General features: G+C 33.5%; 1 non-coding gene across 1 annotated transcript; it reads left to right on the top strand.

Moving 5' to 3' along the window:
* Positions 1-5,321: 5,321 nt before the first annotated feature.
* LOC114699888 lies at positions 5,322-5,428 on the top strand. The gene has a single exon (XR_003735604.1). It is a non-coding gene; the product is annotated as a U6 spliceosomal RNA (small nuclear RNA).
* The last annotated feature ends 8,098 nt before the right edge of the window (positions 5,429-13,526 follow it).

Here is a 13,526-nt window from a genome sequence, read left to right as displayed (position 1 = left end):
GACAGCTAACGCAGACTTGGAAATTAGCTTAATATTAGGAAAAAAGAAAGTGAAATAGAAGCAGAAAAGTAAGATTGGAAAATATTTCAAGTTTTAGTTTATCATGTTGATGCATTCAATACAGAATAATACATTCTTGTTACATATCAATGAAGTGACTGGTCTTGATTTAAATGCAAGATAAAAAGTGAAAATTGCACTTGGGGTGGTAGCACACCATCAGGAAGGTGTAGGGTTCATGGCCAGCCTGGGCTGCAAAGTATGTTCCAGGTCAGACTGGGGCACAGAAACCTGTCTTCAAAAACTAAGCAAGCAAGCAAGCAAACAAACAAAATACCCCAGTAAAAATTTAACAAGGGAAACTCTCTGTTCCTTGAATTTCAGATATAACAAGAAACACCGAAGACTAATTATTTAGTGATATGTGACATAAAAATAAAGTTCTGGGAAGACATGTGGAGAGTATCCCAGTGTGGGTGGGAATGGATTGGGATGGAGGGAGGAAATTTTAGAAACCTGGTAATACTAAGCTATGAATGAGTTAGTCTTGGAGAAGTGAAGGGAATTCCAGTGAGAAAAAAAAATATGACTAAATCGATATTTGTTTTCCTTTATGTCATAGATGAGTGCATTTATCATAAACTTTCATATAAAATGTTTTGTGTAGCCATTTTTTGAATGATAAATGCATCATGAGTAGGGTTATAGGGTGATGCAATAAATAATTTTACATTTTACAAGAATTATTGAGCAGCTACCCATGTCAACTTTAGGACAAATGGCTAGACTAAGACACAATGTGTGAAAGACAGTCACTTCATGTCCATTCTAACAACTGGTTTTTCTCTTTCCAAATTCCTACCTTTGAAAAAAAAGAAATACCTGTTGACTGTGTGTGTATGTCTCTGTCTAGTTATACACAGCTGAAAAGTCATATACTTATATTGTAATGTGCATCTTGAAGTCTGAATTACAGCTGCTTTAAAATAACTCTGAAACTCTAAATGTGTTCCTTTTTATCAAAATTGTTTCAACTGCTCTGAGTTCTTTATATTTTCAAGTATCTTTTAAATTTATGTTGTCAATGTATCTGAAGGAGGTTATTAAATTTTCACTGGGATTGCTTTGAATTTGTAAATTAACTTAAGTAAAATCAACAACTTTACAGGATCAAAACTTGTAATCAGAGAACATTTATTTAATCCTTATTATTGATTTTCTTTGTCTCCACTACACTGCTTTAATGTATTTGGTATTATTTAAGAATTTCATATTATGATAATTTTGAAGATAATGTGAGCTATTTGGCTTCCCAGTTATATGCCATTATATAGAAAGATAATTAAATTTGAGAATGAAGCTTATAACTTATGATCTTGCTAATTGATTATTAGACTTAGTAGGTTCTTTTATACATTTCTACTGATTTCCTATAATCACAAAAATCTTGTCATCAAAATAACAAAACTTTTATTCCCAACCTGAATTATTTAAATCACAATATCACAATGGGCAGCTGTTTCTGTGTACTGGTGAATAACAGTTATTTGTACCTCATAATTTAGTGTCTTTATTTTTGAGGAACATGCTCAGTCTTTCATCATTAAAATCATATTAGCTGCAGACATTGTCATTTGAAGTTGAAGAATTATGTATTGTTCCCAGTATATTATTAAACTCCAGCATGTAATGTTGAAATTTTAAAGTTTTCAACTATTAACACAATAATTTTGTTTCTCTAGCTTATATCTGTGCCAATTTTAAACTTGTTATAGTAATAACTGGTTATGAATCCCATTTTTTATCTTTAGAATTTGTTATTATTATTTTGTTAGCATGGCACATGGTGTGTGTGTGTGTGTGTGTGTGTGTGTGTGTGTGTGTGTGTGTAAATTCCATGGCACAGTCACAGATTTCAGAGGAGAATTTTGACAAGCTATCCCTCTCTTTAAAACTCAGGTCACCAAGTTTGTATAGAAAGAAACTACATGCTGAGTCAACTCTCTGGTTTAGTTTTATCATTTCTTAATTTTAGGCTGGATTATTGACATTCTCAGAATATAGTTATTGAGCACCATGATTTGTTACTTTTAAATTTGGGATGTATTACTTTTGACTGATGGTTAATTTCTTGCAGGCAGAATCTGTAAAACCTTATTTGCAAACATTGTTGATACAATTTAAAAGTATTGAGCATGCTCAGGCAGGCATGTTGGTGCACTTGAAAAAAAAAAGTAGAGATACAGAACAACCATTAATGTAAGTTCAAGGCCCAGGTGGTCTCTGTGGTGATTTCTAAGCCACAGAAGGTTTCCTAGAAAGATTCTGTCCAAAAGAAAATGAGAGTGTTTCATACTCTAGATGGCTGTATAGAACTGTAGTAGAGTAACACCCCAATCACACACACACACACACACACACACACACACACACACACAAAATCTTTATTTTAGAATATTTGCATGCTTATTTTAAAGATTATATATATGATCACTCAACCATTTATTCTATCATGATTTCAAAGAAATCTAAAAGATGTTTTAAAATAATGATCCAAAGATTTTTAATCAATGATGCTAGAGCAACAGAACTGTTGAAAACATACAAACCATGCAAGCACACACAGGGGTACACACACATACACACAGAAAGGAGGTGAGACTATAATAACACAGTCTACCAAAATAAAAGATATGAAATCCAAATAATAGGTATTCAGGTATAGAGAAAGATATTTTCAAAATTCTCCAAAGTCAAATTTTTCTCTTAGCTATGACACGGTGCTAAAGATAAGAAAAAATATAATTGATTATATTAAATTAAAGAGAATATAAACTTACTTTGCAAAGATGCTTTCAGAAATTAAAAGATATATGCAATGTAATGAGAAGAATCCCTTACAATTATGTAAATTAAAATAATATTTATTAAAGCATATAAAATACTACTGCAAATATAATGCCAAAACCAAATTTTTGAAATGCATGAAATTTTAGCATAAAGCACATAAGTGGCAAATAAGAATATGACAAAAGAGTCAATTTATTTGGTAGCATTCAATTCCCTAAGTGTTCTCTATAGTAGCTAGATTCTAGACTTGGAAACGGAAAACCTGGCCAGTTTACAGAAGCTGAAGAAACAAAAGACAATTCTCCTTCTCCTCATAGCACATGCTTGCTTCTCTAAAGCTCACAGCAAATAGAGTCTTGAGAAGTCTTGTTTTTTCCTTGCTTTAGAGTATTTGTTGTTTCCTTTTTGCTTTTTTAGAGTAGACCCACTTGTAGCATGAATCTTAAAAAGTTCTTATTAATGAGACAAACCCGGGGCCAGTTATTGGGGTGAAATGATGGATGGTCAGAGAGACAGAACAAGCCACAGCTAGCCTCACCTGGCCAACTTCTCAGCTGGTCTTGTTTCCTCAGACTGGAAGCTTCTGTGTCCTCATCCCAATGTCTCTCAGCTGAACTGTGCTGCTTGAAAGCCTGAAGCTTAACCAGCTAAAAGCTTAACCAGCCAAATGCTTCTAGTTCGCGGTCCTCACACCTTATAAACCTTTCTGCTTTCTACCACCACTCCCTGGGATTAAAGGCTCGCTTTCTGAGATTAAAAGTGTGATGAGTCACCATGCCTGCCTGTATCCTTGAATACATGGATCTCTGCCTCTGGAATGCTAGGATTAAAGGTGTGTGCTACCACTGCCTATCCTCTATGTTTAATATTGTGGCTGTTCAGTCTCTGACCCCAGATAAGTTTATTAGCATGCACAATATTTTGGGGAACACAATACCACACCCACTGTTTTACAATGTATTTAGTACATTAAATATTATTATTTAATATATTAAATATATATATATTTAATATATTAAAATGTATTTAGTACTATATTAATGAATAATATCACATTTTTCTAATACCATCAGAGTCAATATTAATCTCTAATATCACTTTATCCCTACTACATAACTGTGATGAGAATGTTATCTGTATTATGTGTGTGCATGGGAAACAACCTAACATGCTATTTCAGTGCTCTGTGAGATAAAGGTTTAGAACATATATTGTATACATTGACCATGGATGGAGACAACAAAAAACAACATTAAGTTTAGATAATTATAGCACTCATAGTTATTCTCATATTACATTAGAGACACACTGAGAATATATAAAGGAAAATCTGTGTACTTTACTTTATGAAATTTATTTCATGGCAAATAGCAGCAATATTTTAGATATTACCGAATAAATAACACATAAATTGCCATCTATCAAAAGCTTAGGTCTATTATAATATGGATTATAGTATGTGTCACTTTCTTGAATACACAGCACATATGAAAAGCAATTCTTTCCCAACTTCAAGTCAAAAGATGTAATATGAAACAAGTTTCCAATAGAAGTGCATCAAGTTCAGCTTGAAACTTGTAAAAGTTTTGAGTCTACTTGAGAGCAACTGTGAGCCACAGTCACCCAAGATTACAGAAGTTTTCAAAATGTATCACAGCTTGGATGATGTCTGATTAATCTGTGAAGATATTTTGGAAATCTGAAATCTCTCCAACAAGTACTAGTTTACAAATATACCTAATTCATTGCCTTTTGAGCAACATCTGAATAAAGGAGAAAGAAATTACAATTTTTTGTTTTGTTTTGTTTTGTTTTGTTTGTTTTTAGAGACAGGGTTTCTCTGTGTAGCTTTGCACCTTTCCTGGAACTCACTTGGTAGCCCAGGCTGGCTTCAAACTCACAGAGATCCGCCTGCCTCTGCCTCCCGAGTGATGGGATTGAAGGCGTGCACCACCACCGCCCGGCTGAAATTACAATTTTCAAAAGCACCTAAAACAGAAAAAAAAAAAAAAATTATGCACAATCCCTACCAAAATAATGGAAAGAAGTATTGTTGATTCTAGGTTGTAAAAAATAAACTGCAATTGACTCATGAGGGTTCATATAAATTCCTAGAAGGAATAGATGAGCTGTCAATAAAACAATTTCATGGGAATGGAATAGAGAAAAATAGTCATACACATCTACTGAAAATGAGAGTTTCTTCTCATGAAAGGCAGGGGAGAAAGCATACAGGGGTGTCAAACACATATGCAGACTTGTTTCATAGCTGCCTATGCTAGAAGTATCCGGATAGATGTTAAAGCAGAACACCCCATGTTCAAATGTATGAATAATTTTCAAATAACTTTGTCAGTAACCTGGTATAGGTTTAAAAAATAATCTCTTCTGAGAAAAGAAATTGCTATTTGCTATTAGTGGTAGATGTTTGCAGTCATTCTCTATTGTGTCCTTTTAAAATAAGGTATGCTGTGCTTTCTTTGGTAGTACATACACCAAAACATGAACAATATCAAAGAGATTAGTATGCCATCTGTAGATGGATGACACTCAAATTTGTAAAGGGTTCTCTATTTTAAAATAAAATAAGAGAATTGATCCTATGTAAAACTGAAGACATTGTATACATATTGTACATCAGTTTTATCATGGACTAAATAACACACCACATAACAAAAATATCATGTTTTCAGTATGGTTCCTCACATCAGAAGTACAGACCTGAATAAACCATGCTCTTTGCTTTCAAGAAGTTTTCACTGCAGTGCAGAAATTGAGGAGAAAATAGAAAATTGCAATGCAATATTCATGCTAAAGTGTGGGTGGGTGAAACTCCAAGACTAGTGTCTGAGTCCAGACTTGAGGATAAAATAAAAATTTCTCAGTGGAAATGGCATTTGAGATGAGAGGTAATGATAGCTCTTCGGTGAGCTAGCCCTGGAATCCCATTCTACAGTGAGTGAGAAGAATATTTAGCGGAATATAGCTAAACCAAAGGTATGATAAAGTCTACAAAACTTCTATGAAACTCATAAGTGGGAAGGTAGAGGAGCTGGGTATTTGTTGGAAAAAAAAAATAGAAACTGAAGCTTTCCAGTCAATCAAGTGATTATTACTTGCAAATAGAGTCCCAATGCACTCATGAATATGGTAATAGTAATAACAATGATCATCTCCATTTTGCCTTCATCAAATGGTTACTGAATGTCAGCTATTTGAATCCTCATGATCATCCTTCAGTTATTGCTGAGAAAACCTCAGCTCCAAGACATTCCTCAGCTTAGCAGTTCAGTAAATTGTATAAAATGTTTATATTCATGTCCTATTTGTGACTCTATCACTGAGTGGAGAGTAAGCAAATCAATTATTTGGTATACTTGATTTCTTCTCCTCAGTGTTGGTAATTATAATAAAACCCAAGTCCCAAGGTTATTATGATCTAATAAGAGAATGTAGTGGAAAAGGCCTTGTAAGTAGCAATATGAGATATCTCTTTTTAGTGATAAAGATAAAGGCATTCTAAATTTTCAGCCTATTTTGAATGTCAATGATGACTCGATCAGGAAAATTCAAACAGTCCAACTTTGTATTTCTAAAACAGTTCATTGATTTGTACTCACCACTCTTGGTCCACAGAACAATGTATTCATGGCAGAGGTTTCCAGAATTCATTTTCAGGAACTCAATTTTCTATGTGCGTATAGATTGGATTGCATATAGATTTGATTGTGGAGAATTCAAAGAAGTGGGTAAGGTAGAGCCTGGGTCCTAACAATATTGTTTGAAAGTATTTTAATTTTGAACTGTTGTTATTTTTACTCAGTTGTTATATTATTTAAAATGTAATCAATTTCAGGTAATTTTTATTGATAATCCAATGCCTTCTTGATGATAGAACCACTTCTGTAAGCAGTACAGAAAGGCTCTTCGTGTGTTCTGGGGAGCCTCCAACCACTGAGTATTGCTCAGTCTCAGATAACATTCAATAGTAAATATTTTTGCTCTGTTAGTCAATTCGGTCCTTCTGTCTGTTTGTAACCTAATATGGCAAAAGGCATGTATTCTCTCTGGATATAGTTGTTTTAGAGCAATAAGAATAAAACCATCATTGCAATAAAAGCTTTTAAAAGTTAACATGCTTTTTTACTAGTATAAACACAGAGGAAACATATTTTTTCAGACACTATTGCTACATAATTTTTAAGAGGATTATAAAGAATACTAAAATAAGTAAAAGGTCTCTGAACGTCAGATACGAGTGGGTACAGAAGCAAAAGTACTTGGTTTACAGGGTATGGAAGAGTTGAATTTCTTTTGTTATTTGATTTACTTTATATATGCCAAGAATAAAGGAAATGAAGCTGACCACACAGATTTAGAAATGAGGTAAATTCTATGATGTCTACAATAATTTTATTTCAAATATGACAAAATACAAGGTAAGAGTAAATTGATATGTAAATGCATCATGTAAACCATAACTAACTCCTAGAAAAAATGCTAAACTACTAGAAGAAACAAACTTTGGAGGGAATAAAATGATCAGTGACAGAAATCTACAGTGGTGAAGTATTCAACACATGAAGAACATTTAGAAATCCTATTTGTCTTTCCTCTTTAATAAAGGAAGGAGAGGGACTTTTTACTGACTCATGCTGCTATGGATTAAGCCCAACCAAGGCAACATGCTTTGATGGCAATTGACCTCTAAGCTATCCTATATGCTCTCATTTATTTTTTTTGTGCATGAACCATGATAACATAAACATATAAACAAATACCAACACAACTGAAAGCATGGAGAAACAAATACAAAAGGGGAAGTCTTCAATAGATTTCTCTCAACAATGCATACATAGCTACAGAACCAGTCAACAAGAAAGAACGAACAACGATGTCATTTTGAGATGCTAAACAGAAGGTTAACAAATGTACAGTAAGATTTGTATTAATTATGTTACAACTATCATGCATGAATTCATAACATGGACGTCATTCTTCTTTTTCTTGACTCTTAAATTCAGGGTGCACAGAGTCTTCTGCAAAGTTCCTCAGTGAGGGTTGATTATCAAAAGGGTTCATGGTAGTATTATGGATGACTTTTATGTAAAACCAAATCAAGGTTTTGGAGAGTGACCTCAAGGACATCCATAGCGTGCGCACGCACACACACACACACACACACACACACACAGAATAGCTGGATGAATGTCCCAGCTCTTCTGAACTACTCAAGTAGAGGGGATATAAATCAAACTCAAGTGGTAATTAAGTAATTGCTTTCACAGGACTTAGACAACTCATCAATAATTTTCCTTTTGTAATTATTACTTTTAGTTTTTGAGACTATATTTTGATTACATAATTTCCCCCTTCCCCTTCCTCCTTCTACTTTTTCTCAAATTTGTCTTATTTTCATTATGTACATACGTAAGTTTATGTATATGTAGATATACATTTCTAAATATATAAGGACAATGTTCTTTGTATGATGTTCCTTGTACATGTTTTTTGGGATGATGCTTTGATAGTGGATAACCAATTAGTGTTCTCTTTCTGGGGAAGAATATCTTTCCCACTATCAATATTCCTTAATTGCATGTAGTACTTTGTTAGGATCAAGGAAAGAGAAGTGATGAGTGATATAATTATATTATATTTTCAAAAATAAAAGAAATATTTTTAAAATGATGATAGTAGATTGCTAAGAATGCATCGTTGAAAGTGATACCAAGCTACTGAATCCCATTGTGCTCTCTGGTCCAGATCAATTCAAGTATGAACAACTCTGCCACACTTTCATATTTGCCATGCCTTTGTTATCATGACATGTCCATCGTATGTATGAAAATTTCCTATCTTGACTAACAATGCTTCCTCCAAAAACAAAAGACCGTCTAACAAAATGACACAACAACAGGAATAAGAAGCCATCTTTTGAGTTGTTGGTCAGGGTTGTCAAAGAGACTCCAAAAACATTCCAGGGTATTTCTCTTTCCCTTGTTTGCCCTGAGAGGTAAAAGATTTGTATGTGTGTGCATTAATACAGAAAAAGACACAGAAATATATATGTATATACTAGTTCTGTGTGTGTGTGTGTGTGTGTGTGTGTATGTATGCATGAGATAATATGTATACATTTAGCACCTGACTAAAATATTTGGAAAGCAGGGCTACTAAAGATCTATTGTTCTCTGAAGAACTGAGGGTTCGGTATCAATGATTGCAGTATGAGGGAAATAAGAGTAGAATGGAAGCATAATAGCAAATTAAACAACAGAATAGGATTAGTGTTGGATTATTACTGTAGTGAAGGACATGTAAACTTGGCCGTGTTGATGAAAAACACAATTTTCAGCTTGATTTCCTTTATAACTTTGCTTTTTGTTTAGAGTGTAATTCATATACTATTTAAACATGTAAATCAAGAATAGAGAGTTTGCAGCAAGGATGGATGGATGTATGAGAAGCCTAAATTTAAAAATTCTTTTGGACTGTGCTGTACCAAGTCTGAAATATTTCAGATAATTGAAAAGTAGAAAATAGAACATTCATGCATAGTTTAAATAAAGTCTCATATAATGATCTAATTTAAATTTAATAAACCATTATTGCAGGTTAATTAAATGCCATTTGATGATTAAAGCATATTTATTTAGATTAACAGGTTTTAGATTATTTTATCACACTTTATGGCTAATTTAAGTATAATGTCAAGTATTAATATTTCATTTTATGTCCACTTTTGAATGACATAATGCATTTAAATTTTAAGATTCAAATTTTTCCTCTTTTAAATAGTGTCTTTAATCATTGGGATCCATTGTATTATTGCTAAATAAACAGAAAACATTAACTATGAGGAACTGTTAAGAAGACAGTAAAAAGGATCAGCAGACAATTAAATTAATGTGAAATGTAAGTAGGTAGGTTAATTAAAAAATTAATTTTTCACTGAATCTTCCTATCTTATAATTAACATTTTAATTACAAAATACCCCTCATAAACCTCATATATTAGTTTATTTTAAAATAATAATAGCTAGCATTGACTAAACACATTTAGTTTAAGCAGTTTTTAAAGTGTATTACTTTGAAAACCATTTAATCTTTAGCATACTACCAATGATACAGCTATTACTCTGACTTTTCTTACAAAAGATGACCGAGTTTTTCAAAGAAAATTAACTGAAAGTTGATAGTCTCAATATTGTTTGCTGCTACATTATATTTTTTAAACCAGTACCTCCTAAATGATTATTAAAATATTTTTATGGAAAAAATGCTATTTGCAAATCTATAAATTGAAGTTATATATATTTATGGACTACAAAGTATGAAGTACATAATTTTCTCCTTACCTTTTCTTCTCCAACCTCTTTACTTTTTCTTAAATTTATATTTTTTTCATTATTTTCATTATGTACATATATAAGTTTATGTATATGTAGATATATATTTCTAAATACATAATGACAGTGTTCTTTGTATGATGTTCCTTGTACATATGTTTTCAGGGATGATGCTGAACATGGATAAATAATTAAAGCATGCTAGTTAGCATATTTATCACTTCAAACATTCATCAGTAATTATGATATGAATATTTGAAATTTACTACTTTAACAATTTTAAAATGTGCACATTATTACAGACTATATCAAGCATACTGGGAAATAGATACAAATGAAAAATACATATTCTTCACTTTTAACTAAGGTTTCATGTCCTTTAGACATCATTCTCTCTATTTTTCCTGTCTTCTTCACCCCCTGGTAACCACCATTCTGCCCTGTGCGTCTATGCCCCCAACTGTATTAGATTCCACATGTATATTATAACTTACCTGCTTGCCTTTTTCTGCCTAGTTTATTTTGCTTAGCATCATATTTTCCAATTCTGTCAATCTTATAAAAAGTAAAACTTCTCTTTAGGCCTTAATAACACTTCATTATGTATAAACATTAAAGCTCTTTGTCCATTTCACTGTTGGTGGACATTTAGATTAATGCCCCCCCCCACAAAAAAGCCACTATATTATGGTGTTGTATTGTCCATATGGAAGCAGATGCCTCCTCAGTCTCTTGGTCTCTAGTATACATGGTAAATGTACATAGTTAGTCTGCCTGACCATGTAGTAGAATTCTTTTTTAATGATCTCTTCTTTTCTTCCAACACAATCTTAATACTGTTTTCCATATAGGCTGTAGATTTTCATTCCCAGCAAGTGTCTTTGTCTATAACCTCACGAATAGTTACCTCTCACATTCATAATAACAGCCTTTGCCTTTCTCACAGGTAGGAGGTGAGAGCTTATTACAGCTATACTTTGCATTTTCTTAGTGATTTGTACATGTAATATGTCTTCTCATGTTATTTTCCTTTTGATGCCTTTTTTTTTTTTTTTTTTTTTTTTTTTTTTTTTTTTTTTTTTTTTAGAAATGACTATCTTGTTCAGTGATCCAAGTTTTAGGCAGGTTATTTATTATCTTGCTTTTGAGTTGTTTGAGCTCTTATAGTTGGTAGTAATCTGATATATAACTAGCATTATTTCTTCTCATTCTATAGTTGTCTCATGACAGTAAAATTTATTTCTTTATTTTTATTTGATGAAATGTCATTTTCCTACTTTTACTTTTGTTGCCTGAATATTTAGCAGCTTATCTTTAAAACAGCAAACACTACACAACAACAACTATAACGACAAGAAGAACCTAAATGAATATTAGAAATCCTTCCCCATGTTTTCCTAGTTTAATATGTCAAGGTCTTATCTTTAAATCTTTAGTCCATTGCTAGTTGATTTTTGTATATATGGTGGGTGAGTGAGCATGCAGCTTCACACCTTCAGATCCACAAATAGTGTTTGTTGAACTGTTGTCTACTAGTAGGAAGCAGTGTTTAAGAACATAAAGAAATCAGAATCTGATATTGTTTTTTGCAGAAAATAAAATGACTCTACACAGCATAACACTAAGTGAGGTGACCCAAACTGAAAGATGAATACAGTGTTTTGTTTCTCATGTGTAGATCCTTGTTTAAATTGATACTTTTCTAGATTTAGGCTTGAATAACCACAGGAAACATGGTAAACTAGGATAAGATCCATGAGAGGGTCAAAACAAGGTTTGAAGACAAGGGTACAATTGAACCTTGAGCTATAAATTTGAAAGCACAATAGTGGGTATTAAAAGGTACAACTAATAAGGGTGAGGCAGGGAACTGGGGAAAGGAGTGGGGGACATTTACTAAAATGAAGTTTCATAAAAATGACTTAAGGAAGCCTGTTACTTTGTAAGCTAACTTAAAATAATAATAACAATTGTAATTGAGGAAAGCAGGGAATTGGAACAATGGTTTTCCCCAGGAAAGAACACACCAATTGGCTGGTTGACCAGTGTCACATGGTCAGCCCTAAAAACTACATACAAATAACGCTATACAGACTGAGCTAGATATGTTTATGAGAGAGGAAGGGGAAGGGAGAAGTTATTTATAATCTCAAAACATAAAAATAATAAGGGTAATTAAAAACTAAATCCCCAAACCCTGTTGCTGAGGACACCAGACACTTTGGACACAGAACTTGGAAGAATCCAGCAGGATCTGCTGTGGAAGCTGCCTACCAAAGGACTTATTCCCATAATACCTAAAGGGTCTAGGCAAACTGTCAAGAGAGAAAAGCAACTCAAAGTCATATCCAGCTATAAAGCCTACGAACCACAACAATGACAGGCATGACAAAGGCCTTAGAGACATCACATCTAAAATTGCAAAGTGGGCACTTAGAGCTTGGGGAAGATCAACAGCCACCTAGTTGTACTTCAGGACTACTCATTAGGAGAGAATACTTACCTACCCATACATTTGTGGTTAATGAGGTTATTAGCCCTGGATAAAAACCTACAATTGCCACTTTTCTACATCTGTATAATTTGTAAATATACCAAATACTTATCCTGACAGGCACAGATAAGTTAGCTCTTATTCTTTATCAAAGAAGTTTTGTAGCTTGAAGTTTTCCTGTGTCCCACCTGGTCTCGTGTTCTTGCAGTACTGTAGTCAGTGAGACCCAAATGAACACACAGAGGCTTATATTAATAAAAACTGCTTGGCCATTAGCTCAGGCTTACTACTTATTAGCTCTTACACTTAAACTCAGCCGTTTCTATTAATCTATATGTTGCCACGTTGTCCGTAGCTTTACCTGTGTGTCATTACATGATGCTCCCTGGACAGTGGGCTGATGTCTCCTGACTCAGTCTTCCTCTTCCCAGGATTCTCCCTGTCTGCTTGTCCTGCCTATACTTCCTGCCTGGCTACTGGCCAATCAGCATTTTATTTATCAACCAATCAGAGTAACACATATTCACAGCATACAGAGCGACATCACCTATCAAAGTTTCATTTTGGAATAGACAGAAACCATCAGAGAAATGGCCAAAACACTGAGAAGAACTGACCAGGGGGAGCTCATTCCTAATTGATACATACATAACATAATCCCTACACCTAAAGCTCAGGGGCATCTTGGACAGGAGCTGGGTTAAGAAGTTATGTCTGCACACACACACACACACACACACACACACACACACACACACACACACAGAGAGAGAGAGAGAGAGAGAGAGAGAGAGAGAGAGAGAGAGAGAGAGAGAGAGAGAGAATATGGA

The sequence above is a fragment of the Peromyscus leucopus genome, chromosome 9 (genome assembly GCF_004664715.2).
Source record: "Peromyscus leucopus breed LL Stock chromosome 9, UCI_PerLeu_2.1, whole genome shotgun sequence".
Taxonomy (NCBI): domain Eukaryota; kingdom Metazoa; phylum Chordata; class Mammalia; order Rodentia; family Cricetidae; genus Peromyscus; species Peromyscus leucopus.
Note: the sequence above shows the minus strand (reverse complement) of the source record. Positions and strands in the feature narration are given on the sequence as shown.